Raw genomic sequence first — 19996 nt, 5'->3', positions numbered from 1 at the left:
TTCTGTTCAGTTTTTATCAGTAATGACCTATCTCTTCCCTTTTTCTTCTCAATGTGATTCTGGCTACATGTGTTACATGTGCAAAATTCATTACTTGGAAATTACTAGCTACTTTTGAGGGCAGGTGATTCCACTCTGTCTTAATGACAAACTCAGAAAGAGTAGGTATCCTTCTTCTGTTGGCTTCCTTGGATTTTCTGAATGATTATATGCAGATGATTTTTTGTAAATCTAGAAAACACCAATCATTAGGAACCAGTAATACTTAATTGCTTTGCATAATAGCATATGGAATCCATGGTAGTAATCCATAGTAGGGTTGCTAGGTTGGTAGATCATTGGAAATGCATATTGGCTTTGGTGAAGCATTTGCCAAAGTCTCCCATGATTACTTCCTTGTAGGTAAGGAGAAGGGTATGGTCTTGATTGTTAAGGGGATTTATAGCTGGTTGAGCAACATATCAAAATGATGTTGAATAATGGCTTTTTTTTTTTTAACTGCCATGCTACTGTTGATTGAAGGGGTTTGCAATTCACCAAAACCTCTAGGTTTTCTTGATGAATTATTGTCTAGAAACATTACTACCACCCAAAACTTGTGCAGTTGGTTTTTCTCAAAACAGTAGTATATGACTTTATGTAGAGGCAATTTTCTAGCACTGGAAGATTTGGTTTCCAGAGCTCTGTTACTTATCCTTTCAGTGTCTAATGGTAGCCCTGTGGGGTTGAGGGTAGTTATCTAATGCCATAAGCTCGTGAACTCTCACTATTGTGCTTCTTTCCTATGATTATCTGTTAAAACAGCTAGCCAATGCTAGTTAACTTTCAGAAATGGGTATTACTACGGTGATACATGATGTAAAATATCTCTCCCCAAAATCCACTAGTACACTCTCACTAGTACAGAAAGAATCCAGAGGAACATGGGCTCAAACTTGAAGACAGCATGTGGCAAAGGGGTAACTCACATGTCCTAGAAGTCCTTTTGCTAGAGTCCTCAAAATATTTCAATTAATTATGGTGTCTTTTTCTGTAGGTCTCCTTGGCAAAGGCTTATAGAATCCAGTTTATTCTTGACTCCTGCTATGGACAGTGTCATTAGCCATTGCTAATTTGAGGACATTGCTAGATACTGATGAAAAAGTTCAAATCCTTTGGTCCTTCTTGTAACTTACTTTAAATGGAGTGGGGTGATTTAACAGGATCTGTCCACTTCTTTGGACCTATTAACTTTCATCTCCATAGATTTCATTCATTGTTCTAGCCTATTAGGGTCTTATTGGATCCCAACTCTGTCATACAAAGCACAGACTGCCCCTCTGAGGATTTTGTCATCTGAAAACTTGATAGGAATAAATCTGTGTCTTCATTCAAATCATAGTCAAAATGCCAAAAAGAACTAGGTTTAGAACAGAACCACTGTTGCCTGATCTTTGTCCTCCACTTTGAGATTCATACATTAATCACTATTCTTTGGGTCTTGTTAATAGGATCATAGATTTAGAGTTTGAAGGGATGTTAGAGATGATAGTCTTTGCTCTTCATTTTGGTGAGGAGAAAAGTGAGGCCCAGAGCAGTTAAATTTCTTGCCCAAGGTCACACATGATAGTAAGTGACTGAGGCAGAATTTGAATTCAGGTCTTTTAACTCCAAAGCCACTGCTCTTCCCACTGTGCTAGTCTGTCTCTCTATGTCTGATTCTCCCTAACCCTATTATTGACTAGACAAAATTTATCTTATTCACAAGAATATTGTGAAAATAATGTATCAAATGTCTAGCTTGCTTCCAGATACATGGTATTTCTAGTATTCTTGTAAACTGGTAACTGTCAGAATAAAATTTAATTAATTTTTAAAATATATTATCATAAATAATATATCCAGCTTGGAGGGTCAGGTTGAAATGGGGGCAGTTAATGAGTTCTATTTTAGACGCTTGGAGTTTTGAGAAGCCAATGGGACATCCAGGCAGAGGTCTCTAATTGTCCAGTCCAATTTCTCTACTTTGCTCTTCCTTAACCAATTCTTTATGCATCCTCATGGAAACTTTTCATCCCTCTAATTCCTCTCTGTTCTCCCAACCCGTTACTCCTTCTCCAGCTCCACTTTCTTCCTTTAACAGTCTGCCACTATTGTTAGCCAATTCATCTTTGTGTCACTCTCCAATCTTGACTTCCTTGTCTGATTGTACTTAGTCAATCCTCAACCCTAGATCTTCTTTATTCATAATACGGAGTTGCTGAATGCTTCTAAAAGTTCCACCCCAGTAATGAATAGCTCTATTATAAATTCACATTTTCTGATCTCAATTGGGACTTTCTTATTTTATGACAAAATTCTTTTTTTCTTAATTGAATCTCTCTTCCACTCCTTTTAGTATCTGGTTTAAACTTGCTCTCTTGCAATTTGGAACTATGCCCAAAGGGCTACAAAAATGTGCATACCCTTTGACCCAGCAATATTGCTTCTAGGACTGTAAATTCCAAGAGATCATAAAAATGGAAAAGGGTCCCACATGCACACAAATGTTTATAGTGGCACTCTGTGGTAGCCAAAAACTGGAAATCAAGGGGATGCCCATCAATTGGGGAATGGTTGAATAAATTGTGGTATATGAATGTAATGGAATACTATTGTGCTATAAGAAATGACAAACAGGAAGACTTCAGAGAGGCCTGGAAAGACTTATATGAACTGATGCTGAGTAAAAGGAGTAGAACAAGGAGAACTTTGTACACAGCAACAACCACAGCATGTGAGGATTTTTTCTGGTAAACTTAGAACTTCCTTGCAATGCAAGGACTTAAAAAATTCCCAATGGTCTCTTAAGGCAAAATGCCTTCCACATCCAGAGAAAGAACTATGGAATTCAGTCACAGAATGTAGCAGATCATTTTCTTTTGTATTATTGTTTTGGCTTGTTTTATGATTTTTCCCATTCATTTCAATTCTTCTATGCAACTTGACTAAGGTGAGAATGTATTTGATAGGAATGTATGGGTAGAACCTATATAAAATTGTATGCCATCTCAGGGAGGGAGGGGAAAAAAATCTAAGTTATTTGGAAGTGATTGTAGAACACTGAAAACAAATAAAATAACAAAAAAAGAAAAGAGCTACTATGAAAAAAACAAAAAAGAAAAAAAAAACTTGCTCTCTTCTGAGACATTCAGTAATTCTCCAAATGAAACCAAAAGAGAAAGAGCACACCATGGCTTGTGTTCGGATCAATGTTCACAGAATCCTAAAATCTAAGACCTCAAAGACCTTGTAGTCCAGTCTTTATTTAGACAAAAATCCTTTCTCCAATTTATACAAGTGATCATTTATATAATTTATATATATATATCATATGTAATCATATAATATATACAATTTATACACGTCAAGAAGCTCCCTTCTCCTTCCCCCATCTCCCCACCCAGTGGTTGTCTTTGTCAGAAGCAGGTCATCTTACCTGCTTATGGTTGTATGTGTGGCATGTGAAACATTTGAAGCCAACCGTGTTGAGTTTCCTTTGTTCCATTCCTCCATACTTCAAAACTCTACTCAGTTTTCAACCTTTCTCTTCTTCTTTACTCTTTTTTTCTAAAGAAGAGGTCACTCTTTTCCTTGCCAAAGCCATTCCCTCTACCCATCACCTCCCAGTTTTTCTATGAACTCACACTATTAATTAGTCCCTTTTTCACTTGCTCCCAGGTTCCGGCTGCCTACAAACATACTCAATTCGAATCCATCCCTAAAACAAAACAAAACAAAACAAAAATCTTCATTTGATTCTGGCTTCCCCTCAAGCTATTTTTCTATATCTTCCTCCTTTCATTGTGAGACTCCTAGAAAGAATCCTGTAAGCTCATTGCTTCCACTTCCTCACCACCCACTCAGTTCTCAGCCCTTTAGAAGCTTGCTTCTGACCCCACCATGAGATGGAAACTGTTCTCTCCAAAGTTATCAGGGATCTCTGAACTATCAAATCCAATGGCATTTATTTAGGCTTTATCCTCATTGACCCCTCTGCAGCTTTTGATAATATTGAGCACTGTCTTCTGTTGGTCACTGCTTTTTCTGTTCTTGGCTTTTGTGATTCTGCTCTCTTCTGATTCTAGGTCTCTCCCCCCATTTGTTAGCTCATCCTCTATCATTTCTCTCCTGAGCTCGAGTGTCCTTATGGGCTCTGTTCCAGGCTCTCTTCTTTTCTCTCTACCTTCTTTTCCTTGGAAATCTCAGCAGTTCTCATATGTTCATTTACAATCACTATATATATGACTCTCAAATGTTTATATACAGTTTTAATAGCTCTCCTAAAAATCCAGTCCTGTATCAGTAACCACTCTTTGTGTTTTTTGTGTTTATCCTTTATTTTTGAAGAGGACCATGACATGAAAGATATGATGACATGACTTGCACTTGACTTTGTTTTGAGTGAGAGAGGGCTATGCAAGGTCACCCGCCTCACTTTCTCCTCCTGAGCCATCTAGGTCCAGTGACCAGCTATTCATCAGGATGACTGGAAGCAGACCAGGATGCAATGGGAAACTTTAGCCTTTTGGGCTAAGGCCTTTCCAGGTACTCGCTTAAAGTGAGGTAATGCCCATTCAGTGAATAGGCCTCTTTAAAAAGTAATTGGGGGATGGCCCCTTTAATAGAAAAGAAAAAAAATTTTAAAAAATCACTCTGGGAGGCGCAGGAGCCTCAGAGTTGTGGTTTTGAAGAGAAATGGTTACAATAGTCATTCACTCTAAACCAGGAGGGTCCAAAAACAGCCGTTAAGTGGAGGTTGGGTAGGGACATATTGTTGTTAAATCCATGGGCTTCAGGGCTCACTGGGACTAACGTTTTAGGGAAGACAAGAAAGAAAGATAGATAGGAAGGAAGGAAGAGAGAGAAAGAAGGGAAGAAAAAAAGAGGAAGAAAGAAAAAGAAAGAGTTAACTGGGCAGTTTCTAGCCATCAAAATTTACTTTCTTTTGGAGAGGAGAAGGAAGGGGAGAGGGCCCTTTATCTTTCACCCACAACTTGCTCCTTTGCCAAAATTCTTCTTCTTCTTCTCCTCCTCCTCTTTCTTCTCCTCCTCCTTCTTTTCCTTCTTCTCCTCCTCCTCTTACTCTTCCTCCTCCCCTTTTCCTCACCACTCCCCCTCCCCCATCTTTCACATCTATCTCTTTTCATGCATACAGCCCAGGTCCTTATCACATTTTGCCACATTGGTCTGAGAATATTGATCAATCAACACCTTTATTTCTAGAAAGAAAATGTCAATAAATTGCTCTGTGGCTCCACTCACCATCATCCCAGTGACTTCACTATTACTTCCCTATATGATCATTACTCCCCTTTATGTATTGTCTTCTCCCATTAGAATGTAAATTCCTTGAGGCAAGGGTCTCTTACTTTTTGTATTTAAATTTGCAGCCCTCAGCAAAATGTCTGACACATAGTAAGTACTTACTAAATGCTTTTTCATTCACTCATTCATTAATTCATTCTATGGCCTTCAGATTGCTCTTTCAGTTTTCAGTGTCTTCCCTTTCCATCCTTCTCACAGGTGCCAAAATAATCTTTATAAGATACAAGCCTATACTTTAATTTTCAATGGCTCCCTGTTGCCTTTAGGATAAAATGAATTCTCCTTAGCCTGGCATCTTCACATACTAGCCTCCATTTCCTTTTTCATCCTTACTTTGGAATATTATGTTTACATTCTCCATTCAGCAAATCCTGGGTTCCACAAAATTGACATTCTCTGCACTCAGAACGTACTTGCTTCACCTCTCCATGTCTTGGTATCCTTATCATCCTTGAGGCAGCTTTTTCTGGGCTCTCCCCACTGAGTGCTCTTTCCTATTCTTCAGTAATCTCCTTGAGGGCAAGGATTGTTTTGATTTTGTTCTCGTACTCCCAGTCCCTAGTAGTGTTCCTTGCACTTAGTAGGTGCTTAATAAATTTTTGTTATATAGAATTGAATGGGTATGAGATGGATTATTTTTGTGTGTCTATCTTATAATACTCTGTTACTCTGCTAAAGTTATTACTTCAGTCTTTTTTCTTGTGCTGAATTTTCTCGACGTACAAATCATGTTGCCTGCAAGATAGGGCTATTTAAACTTTTTTATTGTCATAGATTTTTCCTTTCATTTCTCTTTGATCCTTTATTACATAGCTAAATTTCTAAAATTGTCAAATAGAAATGGTCAGCCCTGTTTTATAACTGTTTTTAGAAGAAATACTTCTATTTCTCCACTGTATATAATATAAAGGCACTCCTGGTATCAGATCTTTATCATAATTAGGAGTCTTTCTTTTCCTGTATTTTTTCATTTTTAAACCAATTGCTGTATTTTATTGAAGGCTTTCTCTACATCTGATGATATAATTATATATTTTTTTATTTCTTCCTTAATATAATTTGTTACATTACTATGTTTCCATTTTTGTTACAAATACCAGTTGGTTGTAATGGATAATTTTTTAGGTGTATTACTGTATTCTAATGATATTGGCCTTTAATTTTCTTTTTAGACCTTCTCTTTGTCAGTTTTAGGAATCAGAATTATATTTGCTTCAGAAGGAATTGGGTAGCCTTGGATCTTTCTCTACATTTAGAAACTATTTATGTGGTACTGGACTTATTTAGTTTGTAAAAACTCGATAGAATTCACTGGCAAATTAGTCTGATTCTGGTGCCTTTTTTCAAGGCAGCTCTTGAAAGATGCCTCATTTTTCCTTTTGAGACTGAGTTATTTAGGTTATTCACTGCTTGTTTAGTTAATTTTGTAATAATTTATTTCTTTTGTGTTCTCAGATCTCTTAGCATAGAACTATGTGTAGTGATCTCTGATGATTTGAAAAAATTTCTTTTTGCCCTCATTGTGATCTCTCCTTTCACATATCCAGTTTTGGTAACTTGTACTTCCTTCCCCTCTCCGCAATTGTTTATCAACTTTGTTGGTCTTTTCAAAAAGTAACTCTTTGATTTATTTGTCATTTTCAGTTTTGTTTCTTGTTTGCATTCTTATTCATCTTTGGTCTTGGCTATTTTTCTCAGATCTGTTTGATATATTACTTTGTTCCTTTTCTGAAAATTTAAAGTCTCATTTTTGTTTCTCCTTACTGATATAAGCATTTAGGGCTATAAATTTGCCTCTGGGACCTGCATTCTATAGCTTTTGGCATGTAGTTATGCATTGTCATTACACATATATGAATATGTGTGCGTGCATGCATGTGTGTTCATGTTAAATCTAGTTTTTTTAAATACTGTATTCAGCCATAATTAGAAAAAAGACATTTTGTTGTATTTATCATATTTTGATAGTAGGTTGTTCAGTTCTTGATATGACAGGATCATAGATTTAAAAATTCTAAGAGGCCTTAGAGGACATTGAGTCTAAGCCCTTAATTTTTACAAAAAATGTTGAAACTGGAAAAATGAAGTGACTTGTTCAGGGTTACATAGACAGTGTCTGAAGCAGGATTCAAATTCACTTAGTCTTCCTGACTCCAAGTCCAGTGCCCTAGCTGCATCTCTAAGCGTCCTGTCTCTTGATGTTATGTCAGGACCTTGTTTATAATTTTCCTAATGTTTTCTGATTTTAATTCAATTTTGTCTGGAATCATCCAGTTGCTCCTGGCTTTTTGTGAGCTAGGGAAAGACTACCTATTCAGTTTGAACTTATGTACATTTTTTTTCCTGATTAGATGTGTTTTATTGTAAACAGTATAACCACAGAGTTTTAAAAATCCATTCTATCACTTTTTAATTGGATTATTCTGTCTACTTAGTTTTATAATTGTTAAAAGTCTTTTTTCCTACTAACTGTTGTTATGTTATTGTTTGATTCTTTGAAAGGGAATTTATTTTTTATGCTTATATTTTTATTAACACAGACTCACACCTACCTTTATCAAAATTCCTATATTTTATACTATCAACTGAGTTAGTTTCTTTTATTTAGGGATCACCCTTTTCCAGTATATCATTTCCATTCTATTCTCTTTCTTCCGTTCTTTATCTCTGAAATTTTTAGCCAGTTAGTCAATAAAATCAATTTAAAAGTTATTAAACTAGTTGTCATTTGGTTTATTTTGGTTTAAAAGAGTAAATTGTTTTAAGTTTTTTTTTTTTTTTAAAGCCTGGTTGGTTTCCAAAGGTTACTTTGAAGTGAATATGCCTTTGTGTAAATTCCCTCAGTCCACCTGATTCATAAATACACATCTCTTGTCTTCAAACAACATGCTTAGTTTTGTACAGGTAACTTTTTGTTTATGGCCATATTGTAAATTCTATGTTTATCATTTTTTTTCTTCCCACTGAAATTTATTATGATCCTAATAGATGTTCCTTGGAATATCAGATGTGCTTTTCTTCTTGAAGCTTGCAGGATACTGTCCTTGTCACTGTAGTGTTGTGCTTTAACAATAATGTGGCTCAAGGGGAGTTGTTCTTTTAAATGTTAATTGTATTTTGAGGTTTTTCCCACTTGGGGCTCTGTGGATTCTTTCTGTTTATAAATTCTTAGTTTTTACAGATAAACCTAGAAATTTTTCTTGAAGAATTTTCTGTCATCTAGTGCTCAGATTTTTTCTTTTTCCAAATTTCTCCAAATTGTTGACCATCCAGAAGGTAATGAATCTTGACTTTTCCTCTCAACCTGCCACTCGGATCTATGTGGTTTCTAAGTCCTCTCAAGAGTAAAAGTCTTTGATGAACTTTTCTTCCCCCAGTTCCATATTGTTTGAAATTTTGTTTTCAGTTGTAATAAGTCTGTAAGCAATTACGTCTATTGATTTTTTTTAGAATACTTCCATCTCATTTATTTGAAACAATAGTTCTTCCTGATCATTTTTGTAGCATCTTTTAGCTGTAGCTTCACTTCCTCCTGTGATTTTAAAATTTCTACTAGGACTATTTAAATTTTTTTCTTAAAATCTTCTTAGAAGTTTTAATTTTTGCTCAAATTCTTTAAATGATTGCTTTATCCCTTTGGAATATCTTGTATTGGTTTTTTTCCCATCTGTACTACTTACTGTTTCAGTTGCTCCATAATATGCGTGTGTGTCTGTTTATTTGGCATGCTGTTCTTTTTCACTTCTTTTGTTTTGTAAAGCTTTGTTTTACATAATTTTAAAAGATATTTTCACTATTTTTGTGTTTTGTTTTTTTTTTAACGGAAAATGTGAAGAGTTCATCTCCTTCCTAGCCTTCTCTTGTGCTATCTTGAAATAGAATCCATGTAACTTGTCCAGAGCTCATTGTAATCACTTCCTTCCCTTAGTACCTGCTTATAGGTCATCCCTATCACAATACATTTTACAATATCATCAAGAATCAAAGCTAAGGTCATGACCTTTTAATGGGAAAAATTCATGTTCTTTCCCATTTTCAGAACAGAGATATTTGCTCATCTCTAGTCCTATAGTGAGTATCTTTTTCTCTGTGGTTTTTAAAAAAGATTTCCAGATAGCTGCTTGGTGATCATATCTGCAAGTTCTTTTAGCACCTTGGGAATGTAGTTTGTGCTTGCTTGGTGACCAGAACTCATTGCAGGCTGCTAAGTATTTTCTTACCAGCTCCTAACTTATTTTGTGTTTTGATTCCCGGTTGAGTAATTTTGTTCTGTACCTCCCAGTTTGAAGATCATTGGGCATAATAGCGACAGCGAAAAGAGAAATGAGAAATGAGGTAAGAGTCAGAGTTGTGGATCTTCCTGTCCGTTGTTCCATCTTGCCCTTGTCTCTGAGATCCCTAAAAAAAATGTCCTTTTTGTTCCTTAGTTTTCCACTGTCTGCCTTTTGCATTTCTGACATCACTTCCATAGGACTATTTTAGAACAAGGAAAGGAGGTAGGGAAGTGATAAAGCTAGACAAAGTATCATGTTTCTCATGTAGTTGTACTTTTACATGGTTTAGTTGTATCCAAAATAAGGGTCTTACCATCATTCTTACTATGTATTAGAAACAGTAAAGAGAAGTCGTTGTTGCCTAATGGAAAGAACATTGGACTGAACTGGTACTGGTTCTAGTTTTCAGTCTGTTCATTGCTCTCTGGACCTCATTTTCCTCATCTGTAAAGTGAGAGAGTTAAAGATGATCTCATTCAATTCTGAGAGTCTGTAGTATCTTAAAAATGAAGAAAGGATTAAATATTCCTCCTTTCCACTGCTTTCTTCACCATAGACTTAAGGTCATAGACCTAAGGGATAGTTAAATCATGGGATCAACAAACTGCCCTCCAAGGAAAAGATACTGGTCAGCATAGGACAGATGCTGAAGCTTTGGGGAAGAGGAAAGTGAGGAATAAGATAAGAGAAGGAGTGATAACAGTTGTTGATTCTCAAATTGGCTCCCCACTGTCTGTACATCTGACCAGAAGTGGTCTAAGGACATTTAACTATGACCTTCTCTTGGCATCAGTGGTAATAGATACATCCCATTGAACTCAGATCACAAGGAGGCCACTAGCAGTGGGCGTAGACATGAGTTCTGAGATAAAGAAGAGAGGCCACTTATGTCTCTACTGACAGAAGCCATCATGACCCAGCCTATCACTGAGGAGGGAGGGTATCGTGACCTTCCCTCATCACCATTGAAAATGAGAAGATGAGGTCATCTACACAGTCCCAATAAGGCATTTCCAGAAGAGTACAGATAACAAAGGCCATAAATAGAGGCCAAAGGGGTGGAGGTGGCAGTCACATGTCACAGTCAAGAGGATAAGCTCAGAGGAATGCTCTGAAACCAGGCAAGGAATCTGAGAGCAGTTTGAGGAGTGAGCAGGCTTTGGGGAACTAAGAGAAGAGACGACAGTGCATGGGCATGCTCGGGGTAAAGCTACTTGCTTCCTAGCTAAGTACTGTTTGTTTAAACTATCTGGGAGAAAAAGGCCTTATCGTGAGATGTGTACTGTTTAACTTTCCAGTCTTTGGGGTTTCCAATTAAAAACAAGCAGAAGCAATGTCCTTTCAGGGCTGTGCTTATAGTCATCATACAACCAGGACCCATGCCTCCCTGAGTGCCCTGAGTAAAATTTTAATGAACTAGAATTAAGCCCTCAAATAGACCAAAGTTCTTTTTCTATACTCAACTTTTATTATGGGGGACAAAGTATAAGAAAAGAAAAAACGTGAATGGCTGGGATTTGATGAAAAAAAAATGCTTCCTGAACAGGAGTTCTTAATCTTTTTGTGTGTGTCATAGATCCCTTTGAGAGTCTGGTGGAGCCTATGGACATTTTATTGGAATAATGGTTTTTTGTTTACATTTATAATTTGAGGAAATAGTAAAGTTTAGTTGGAAGTTAGTGAAAATAATGATGTGTTTTTTCCCATTCAAGTTTATTACTCCCTCCCCAATTTCTCCATGGAACCCTAGTTAAGTACCCCTGTTTAGAAGATCCTAGAGTCAACATAGATTCAATCTGACTATTAAATTATTATTATTTTTTATCTATGGGACTAGTGGGAGACAACATGATTGTAGTTGATAGGGGACTTGCCTTCCTTGGAGGAATTAAGACAGGGTCTTCCATTCCTATATCTGACATGTGCAAAGTAATTACATGACGTTGGCTAAGTGACTCAGATTATCTGAGTCTTAGACAACTCTCTAAGACTATAAATTCCAGACTACAATCTGTGTCCCAGGAGGAAGCCAAAGGTCTGGTAAGATGTCCTGATTGGGAATAAGATATGAGAAAATATGACATACCATTAAAAGTCTTGGAGATAGTTGTCTTAAAAGACCAGAAAATTGGAATGCTGTTCCATGAAAGTAGACTCCTCCCCTCTTTTATGTGTTCCTGGATGTTTGAGTTGGGAGGGACTTTAGAGAGCATCTACTCCTATTTTCTCATTTTACAAATGAGAAAACTGAGTCCCAGAGAGATAAGGTGACTTGGCCAAGGTGAATGAGAGGCAGATCAGCTGCTGGGACCAGTGCTAGTTCTATTGAAGCTCTTTCCATTGTATTGTAGTTGTGCCATTTGGCATGAAGTTGATTTATAAAGAACAGAGATTCACAAAGTTAAGAAGAGACCTCCTTCACCTCCCTCCCAAGCCATCTAATCCAACTGATGCCTGAAAAGAAGCCTGTCTACAACATACCCAATACATGATCACCCAGGTTTCGTTTTAAGACCTGCAATAAAGGAGAACCCACCATATCCCAAAGCATCACATTTCCCTTTTGGATAGTTTTAATTGTTAGAAAAATTTTGGTTACATCAGGATGATAAGACACTTCTCTTTGCTGGGGGTGGGGTTGGGGTGGTGATGAACCTTTGAAAAATTCAGCTATTGCATGACAAACATCTCCTTGTTTAGCTTTCTGTTCACCTTGTTACCTATTATATTTGCTCCAAATCTTTCTCTTCTATTTTTTAACTGTTTCCCCCCCTACCCCCAAAACCCAAGAAACTGGTGTATTCTGTGGAAGTTCATCAACCAATTGCTTCTCAAACTGTCCTGGGATAAAGGGGGATAAAAGTGGTTTTATGGGGCAGCTGTACAGGGAGATGAAAAAAGCTCAATATAGTGTTTGGAGCACTGAACGTATTGCCAGTAGGATTAATCTTTGTTTTTCTTTTAATTATGATTTTGATTTATTGGAGTCCAATAGAATAGTATCAGTGACAGGAGAAATAATTACAGTCTCTCTTGAAATTCTATCCTGGAAACACACCAGGGACCAGTTACTCATTGGTGCCAAAAAACACATTAGAGCTATTTTCTTCATGTTGTTTTTTAAAATACTTGTTTGAAATGCTAGACTTTTTGATACTGAAAGAGTGAGCATTGTTTAAGTGGGTGGAGCACTTTTTTGATCATCTGGGTCTAAACTCCTCAGCTCAGGGGTGGCCAAACTTGGGTGACCATCCAATTCTCCCTCTCTTTGGAACTCTGAGAGCCAGAAGACCTGCCTGTCTGTACTTGTATTTTTGATGGTTGTTTGCCCACCTTTGATCCCTGCCTTGGGGGGCTTTGGGGACAGACTGAAGGGATGGATTTACAGTTTGAAAGGTGGGGTTTATATTTGGATTTCTCCTTTTCCAGTCTCAGGTTTGGAACTTGAGCACCTTTCATGATTCCTTCCAGCCCTGACATTTCATGCTTTTATGTTTCCAGGAAAGCATATACCAACCAATGCTTTGATTCCTTTTAACCTCTTGTTAGTGCTTTCAGAACTTCCAAATGAACCAATGTGAAGTTATCGAGGTGTAATGGAAAGACCATTGGTTTGGGAGTCATTGGACCTGAGTTCAAATCCTGACTCAGTGACCTATTCCTGTGTGACTTTGAACAAATAACTTCATCTCTCTGCCAAAGTTTTTTCATCTGTAAAGTGAAGGGGTTGATGCTAGGCATGGTAGTGAATTTCTATAATCTTAGGTTCTGAGGAGGCTGAGTCTGGTGGTTCTCTTGAGTTGGGAAGATCTGACCTGCAAGGGAATAAACAAGTCCTCACAAAGTCTGTCATTAATATGGTGAGCCCTCAGAGTCAGTGTGATACAGTGGAAGGAGGAATGATTTTGGTGTCAGAACTGAGTTTAAATTCTACTCTATCCCTAGCTGTGTGATTTTGGGTAAGTTATATAGTTTCTCTGGACCTCAAGTCCAACATCTGTCAAAATCTTAATTGTAAATCTAAATCTATGAGTGAAAGGAAAGGAATTTCTGCTCTAGGCAGGAAAGAGACATGGCCCATACTAAATCTCGCCAAAGTGTACTAGCTCTTCCCCCATGTCCATTGCCCTCTCTTCCCCCCTGCCCCTGCCATTGCTGACACTAGACTGTGTCTTCTCTGTATGGGTACTCTTTGCATTCCCTTAGCTTATCCAGAGCCAGCAGTCGACTTTCAAAAGGCTTTTATTGTCATTTAAGGAAAAGAGGTAAAGAAGTATAACAAGAGACTTACAGAGAGTTTCAGAATGATTGAATTACAGAACCAGGAACCCTATCCTAAAATCCCTGAATCTGGACATAGATTGAATAGTATGAAACTTCAGAGACTAAACTAGTATGCTCCTGTTTCTTTGGCCTCTGGCTTGGCTCCCTGTGGAGCTGCAGCCATCCCAGGGCATATGATCACCCCACTGGTTAGTCCTCACATGACTTTTTCTCCATCTCCCATCAGGCCACAGAGAAGCTACTGGCACTTCCCAGGTATCTGGGGTCCAAGCTTGTGAGGGTTATGTTATCTATTCCATATGAGTCTTCCATGTTAACCTACCTCCACCCACCTCTCAAGAATGAATTTAGTTTCTAGGGAAATATCCAAAAATTTTCACCTTGAATTTATAGGACATATAGCTGAGGTTTCCTTTTGTGGAGGGAGGGAGAGACAGAGAGACAGAGACAGAAAGAAAGAGGTGGAGTGAGAGGAGAAACACAGAAACAGACAGAGGAAAGAGACCAAGAGGCAGAAACAGACAGAAACGGAGTGACAGATACAGAGGCAGATACAGAAACAGAGAGACACAGAAAGAATGCTTTAATGATAATAGCTCTCATTTATATAGCACTTAATTTGTGCTGGGCAATCTGCTAAATATGTTTTTACAAATATTAACTCGTTTGAGCCTTGAGGTAGGTGTTATTATCCACATTTTACAACTGAGACAACAAAGGCAGAGGATCTGCCTAGGATCACACAGCTCGTATATGTCTGAGACTAGATTTGAATACAAATCTTCCTGACTCCAGGCTCAGTACTGTATCTACTGTACCAATGTCTTAGTAGCTTAACTGTGAGCCTCAATACAGCTTCAGTTCGGTCTCAAAATTAAGTCTAGGGATTCCTTTTTGTCCTTCTATGGTCCACTCCTTTACAGGAAACACTAGCTCAGAATATAATAAAGACCAGCTTATCTTTATCTGGGGACAGAACGTATTATAAAAGCACATGTTGCAAATTTTAAAAAATAGTTTAAAAAGAACAGGAAACCCCTACCTGAGTGTAAATGATGCCAGTTTATCAGACAGTGATGGGACAGGGGAGGAGGAGGAAATGTAGAGGGGATAAATTCACCAGGTCTCATTAGCAGCAACAGTCAGGGAAAAATGAAAAATTCTTTCCAGGCAGATCATTCCTTAAAGTAGGTCAGTGAGCCAGACAAGGCTTTAATTGCCAGTGATCATATTCAATTAAAGGTAGCAGTGACCTTCACTTGGAATTGGCTGGCCACTGGCGCACCTCTAATAAATGCTGTGGACTTAAAATTTCCTAGACTTTCCCAGTCTCCAGCACCTTCTGTTTCCCATGTTCCTTCAACCCCTCCTTCTAGCTGGGAAAAAACTAGACTTCCCATTATCCCTTATGCCAATTTAGAGCTCTACCTTAGTGATGATTAAATATAGTTTTCCTCTAATGGCAAAAGAAGGGGTCATTTCTTAATAGCAATTCCCCCAGCTAATGTTTTAGCAGCAATAACAATAGAGGTAGGAATAAAGCCTTATCTTTGGAACCTTTACTGGCTGAGGACAATGAGCTTCATGGTGTTAGAGGTTCCAGCGCAAAGGTAAGGACATTGGATAGCTCCATTCTGAGTAGGGGGCTCTAACCATGCTATGGGAAGCAGTAGTCTGGGCAGAACTCCTTTAGTGAAATCTAGGGGTTAGGTCTACTTTAATTACTGTTTCATTGTAGAGTAGAAAGTGCTGTGTACTTGGAGTCATGAAATCTGAGTTCAAATTCCAGCTTACTTCCAGTGTGGCACACAGACTAGGCATACATCCTCCTTGAGCCTCAGTTTCCTGCTCTTTCATATAGAGATAATCTTATACTACCCACTGCTATACAGTCATGGTGAGGAAAGCACATTTCAAACTTAAAATTCTATGTAAATGTGAGTTGTTAGGATTACCTTCAAATTATAGGTTCCTGAACATGTAGGGTGTGAATGTCTCTTAGATGTTTAGAGCTGTAGTTTTGGTGACCTGCAGGATATTTTACATCTTATGGAACTCTCCTTCCACTCCCACCCACTTAGCATTTTTAAAATCCTCCCCCAAGTGAACTGGAAGAGCCCCACTGTGTTTCATCAGACTCTAGTCAGGGATAAAAGGAGTATATATAGCCTTGCTAGAGATGAAAGCACTGACATCATCAATTTTTTTTTCTGAACTGTGATTTCATTGATGTAGAAAGTTATAGATGAGGGAGCTCCTTCTACCATGCAGACAGGTAACTGTTATGCAACTTTTTGTCTTAAAGTACTATAGAAATGTGTTTTGCATGATTTCACATGTAAAATTGATATCATATTGCTTGCCTTCTCAGTGGATCCAGAGGAAGGTGTGGGAGGGAGGGGGAGAATTTGGAGCTCAAAATTTAAAAAGAAAAGAATGTTAAAATAAATAGATATTAAAGTTTTTATTTTTTAATTCTAATTTATTTATTTATTTTTAGTTTTCAACATTCATTTCCATGAGATTTTGAGTTTCAAATTATCTTCCCATCTCTCCCCTTCGCCCACCCTGACAGCGTGCATTTTGATTACCTTTCCCCCGATCTGCCCTCCCTTCTGTCACACCGCTCCCTTCTGTTATTTCCATCCGCTCTATTTTCTTGGAATACAAGATAGATTTCTATACCCCATTACCTGTATATCTTATTTCCCAGTTGCATGTAAAAACAATTTTTAACATTCATTTTTAAAACTTTGAGTTCCAACTTCTCTCCCTTCCTCCCTCTCCACCCATCTCTACTGAGAAGGCAAGCAATTTGATGTATGTTGTGCATATATAGTTATGCAAAAGATTTTCATAAAAGTCATGTTGTGGAAGACTAACTATATTTCCCTCCATTCTATTCTGTCCCCATTTATTCTATTCTCTCTTTTGACCCTATCCCTCCTAAAAAGTATTTACTTCTAGTTACACCCTTTTCCCATTTGCCCTCCCTTCTATCATCTCCCCCACTCCATTTATCCCCTTCTCCCCTACTTTCCTGTAGTGTAAGACAGATTTCCAAAGCAAATTGAGTATGCATGTTATTCGCTCCTTAAGCCAAATGTGATGAGAGTAAGATTCACTTTTTCCCTCTTACCTTCCTTCTCTTCCCTTCCATTGAAAAAGCTTTTTCTTGTCTCTTTTATATGAGAGATAATTTGCCCCATTCTATTTTCCCCTTTCTCCTCCCAATATATTCCTCTCTCACCCCTTAATTTTATTTTTTTAGATATTGTCTCTTCCTATTCAACTCACCCTGTGCCGTCTGTCTATATGTATATAATCTCTTCAATTACCCTAGTACTGAGAAAAGTTTCAAGGGTTATAAATATTATTTTTCCATGTAGGAATGTAAACAGTTCAACTTTAATAAGTCCCTTATGATTTCTCTTTCCTGTTTAACTTTTCATGCTTCTCTTGATTCTTGTGTTTGAGAGTCAAATTTTATATTCAGTTGTGATCTTTTCATCAAGAATGCTTGAAAGTCCTCTATTTCATTGAATAATCATTTTTTCCCCTGAAGTATTATACTCAGTTTTGTTGGGTAGGTGATTCTTGGTTTTAATCCTAGTTCCTTGGACTTCTGGAATATCCTATTCCAAGCCCTTTGATCCCTTAATGTAGAAACTGCTAGATCTTGTGTTATCTTGATCGTATTTCCACAATACTCAAATTGTTTCTTTCTGGCTGTTTGCAATATTTTCTCCTTGACCTGGGAGCTCTGGAATTTGGCTACAATATTCCTAGGAGTTTTCCTTTTGGGGTCTTAGGAGGCCATCGATGGATTCTTTCAATATTTATTTTACTCTCTGATTCTAGAATATCAGGGCAGTTTTCCTTGATAATTTCTTGAAAGATGATGTCTAGGCTCTTTTTTTGATCATGGCTTTCAGGTGGTCCCATAACTTTTAAATTGTCTCTTCTGGATCTATTTTCCAGGTCAGTTGTTTTTCCAATGAGATGTTTCACGTTGTCCAATATTTTTTCATTCCTTTGGCTTTGTTTTATAATTTCTTGATTTTTCATAAAGTCATTAGTTTCCATCTGCTCCATTCTAATCTTTAAGGAATTATTTTCTTCAATGAACTTTTGAACCTCCTTTTCCATCTGGCCAATTCTACTTTTTAGGGCATTCTTCTCCTCATTGGCCTTTTGGATCTCTTTTGTCACTTGGGTTAGTCTATTTTTTATGGTGTTATTTTCTTCAGCATTTTTTTGGGTCTCCTTTAGTAAACAGTTGACTTGTTTTTCATAATTTTCTTGCATCACTCTCATTTCTCTTCCCAATTTTTGCTCTACTTCTCTTACTTGATTTTCAAAATCCTTTTTGAGTTCTTCCATGACCTGAGACCAATTCATATTTTTCTTGGAGGCTTTGGATGCAGGAGCTTTGACTTTGTTGTCTTTTGTTTGCACGTTTTGGTCTTCCTTGTCACCAAAGTAAGATCCTATGGTCTGATTCTTTTTCCAGTTTTTGTGCATTTCCCCAGCATTTACTTGACCTTTGAACTCTGTCAAGGAAGTTCTCTGCTTCCAGTGGGGGTTGGGGATGTACTGCCAGCTGCTTAATTCCTCCGCAATCTGTGGGCCTAGAGCCCCAGAAGCAGTTGCCGTCTCTGCCTTGCTGCTGCTGCTGTGGCTGCTGAGGGTTCCTGTGGCCCTTCCCCCTCTGCTGCCCTGGGGTGGGGCTGGACCACTACACTTTCCTGAACTGGTCCCGCAGGCTTTTTCTGCTGACTTTCCAATTTGACCTCCGTGTTTTGGGATCCTGAAGTCTGGAAACTGCTACAGGGGCAGGAGATTCAGTCTCCCCAAGGTCCTGTCTGTCCTGGTGTGGCCCATGCTGGACTGCTTCCTGCGTGGTGCGATAGACACTTCCTGGTGACCTTCCATGATGTCTTGGGCTGGAGCTTTGCTTCACTCCATCATTCTGTGGGTTCTGTAGCTCCAGAATTTGTTTAGAGTCAGTTTTTACAGGTATTTGGCTGGGCTTGGGGGCAGCGCTCTAGAAAGTTTGTGCTGCTACTCTGCCATCTTGGCTCCTCCCCCTCAAAGTTTTTATTTTTTTAAAATGGTACCTGGACCACCAAGAGGTTAACTGACTTGCCCTGGTTTGGGCAGGCAATGTGTGTCGAGGTGGGATCCAACTCTGATTCTAGGGCTAGATTTCTATCTACTATATCTCTTGTTGTAATTTTAATAATAATAATCATATTAGCTGGCACTTACATAACACTTTAAGGTTTTCAAAACACTTTATATATGGTCCTCACAACACCCCTGTGAAATTAGTGCTTTATTATTATCCCCATTTTATAGATGAGGAAAACAAGCTAAGGGAGGCTAATAGATCTGCCCAGGATCAGATAGCCAAGTAAATATATAAGGCAGGATTTGAATGCAAGTCTTCCTGACTCCAAGACCAGTACTCTGTCCACTGCCCCATCTGTTTGCTTTTCATCTTCTTTGAGTAAGTCTGATAGGCCTCTTCTTAGATGAACATGTTGTTTTTGGAGACAAACTGATTTTCAGGGGTGCAGACTCTCCTTCATCTTCTGTGACCCAAGCACAGAAGCTGCTTGTTCCCTGTGTGACGTTGGGGAAGTCACATCTCTCTCTCTTCTCTGTAAAATGAGGGGTTTGGGCTAGATAATCTCTAAAGGCCCTTTAAACCTTAAAACCATGAGAGAGATCCTGTGATTACTGACCACAGTTTATTGGCTGACAGTTTAGCCCTGTGTCATTTGTTTATTGGCTCTGCTCATCAGAATTATGGAGTTGGCAAACATCTTTTGCAAGATCTTTCCCTTCCTAACTTATCATTCCAAGGGCATTCTGAATTTCAAATAACTGCCATGAAAATTCTGTCAACACCAATCCATTCATAAATGAAGGCTTATAAGAGAGATGTACAATTTAGAATGGATTCTTAGAGACAGATTTTATGTTGTAAATAGTTCCTGTTTTGGGTAGAAGTTGAACTAAATGTGAGGAACAAATGAGATCACACTTTTCAAACCTTCAAGTTCTGTAGAAACCAATCAACAATT

At 38.0% G+C, this 19996-nt stretch overlaps 1 protein-coding gene across 46 annotated transcripts in view; it reads left to right on the top strand.

Annotated features, from left to right (window-relative positions):
- Positions 1-19996, top strand: part of SORBS1 (sorbin and SH3 domain containing 1) — a 296548-nt gene that overhangs the window by 50938 nt on the left and 225614 nt on the right. The window contains exon 1 of one of the 46 annotated variants that reach the window (XM_072625881.1): positions 9079-10824. The exons of the other annotated variants lie outside the window; for them this stretch is intronic. The gene's annotated coding sequence lies outside the window, so the exon portion shown is untranslated. Of the gene's footprint in view, positions 1-9078; positions 10825-19996 lie in introns of those variants that run through there. 46 annotated transcript variants of the gene reach the window in all.

Source organism: Notamacropus eugenii, chromosome 1 (assembly GCF_028372415.1).
Source record: "Notamacropus eugenii isolate mMacEug1 chromosome 1, mMacEug1.pri_v2, whole genome shotgun sequence".
NCBI classification, from domain to species: Eukaryota; Metazoa; Chordata; class Mammalia; order Diprotodontia; family Macropodidae; genus Notamacropus; species Notamacropus eugenii.
The sequence above is the reverse complement of the archived record's forward strand: the minus strand, read 5'-3'. Positions and strand labels throughout refer to the sequence as shown.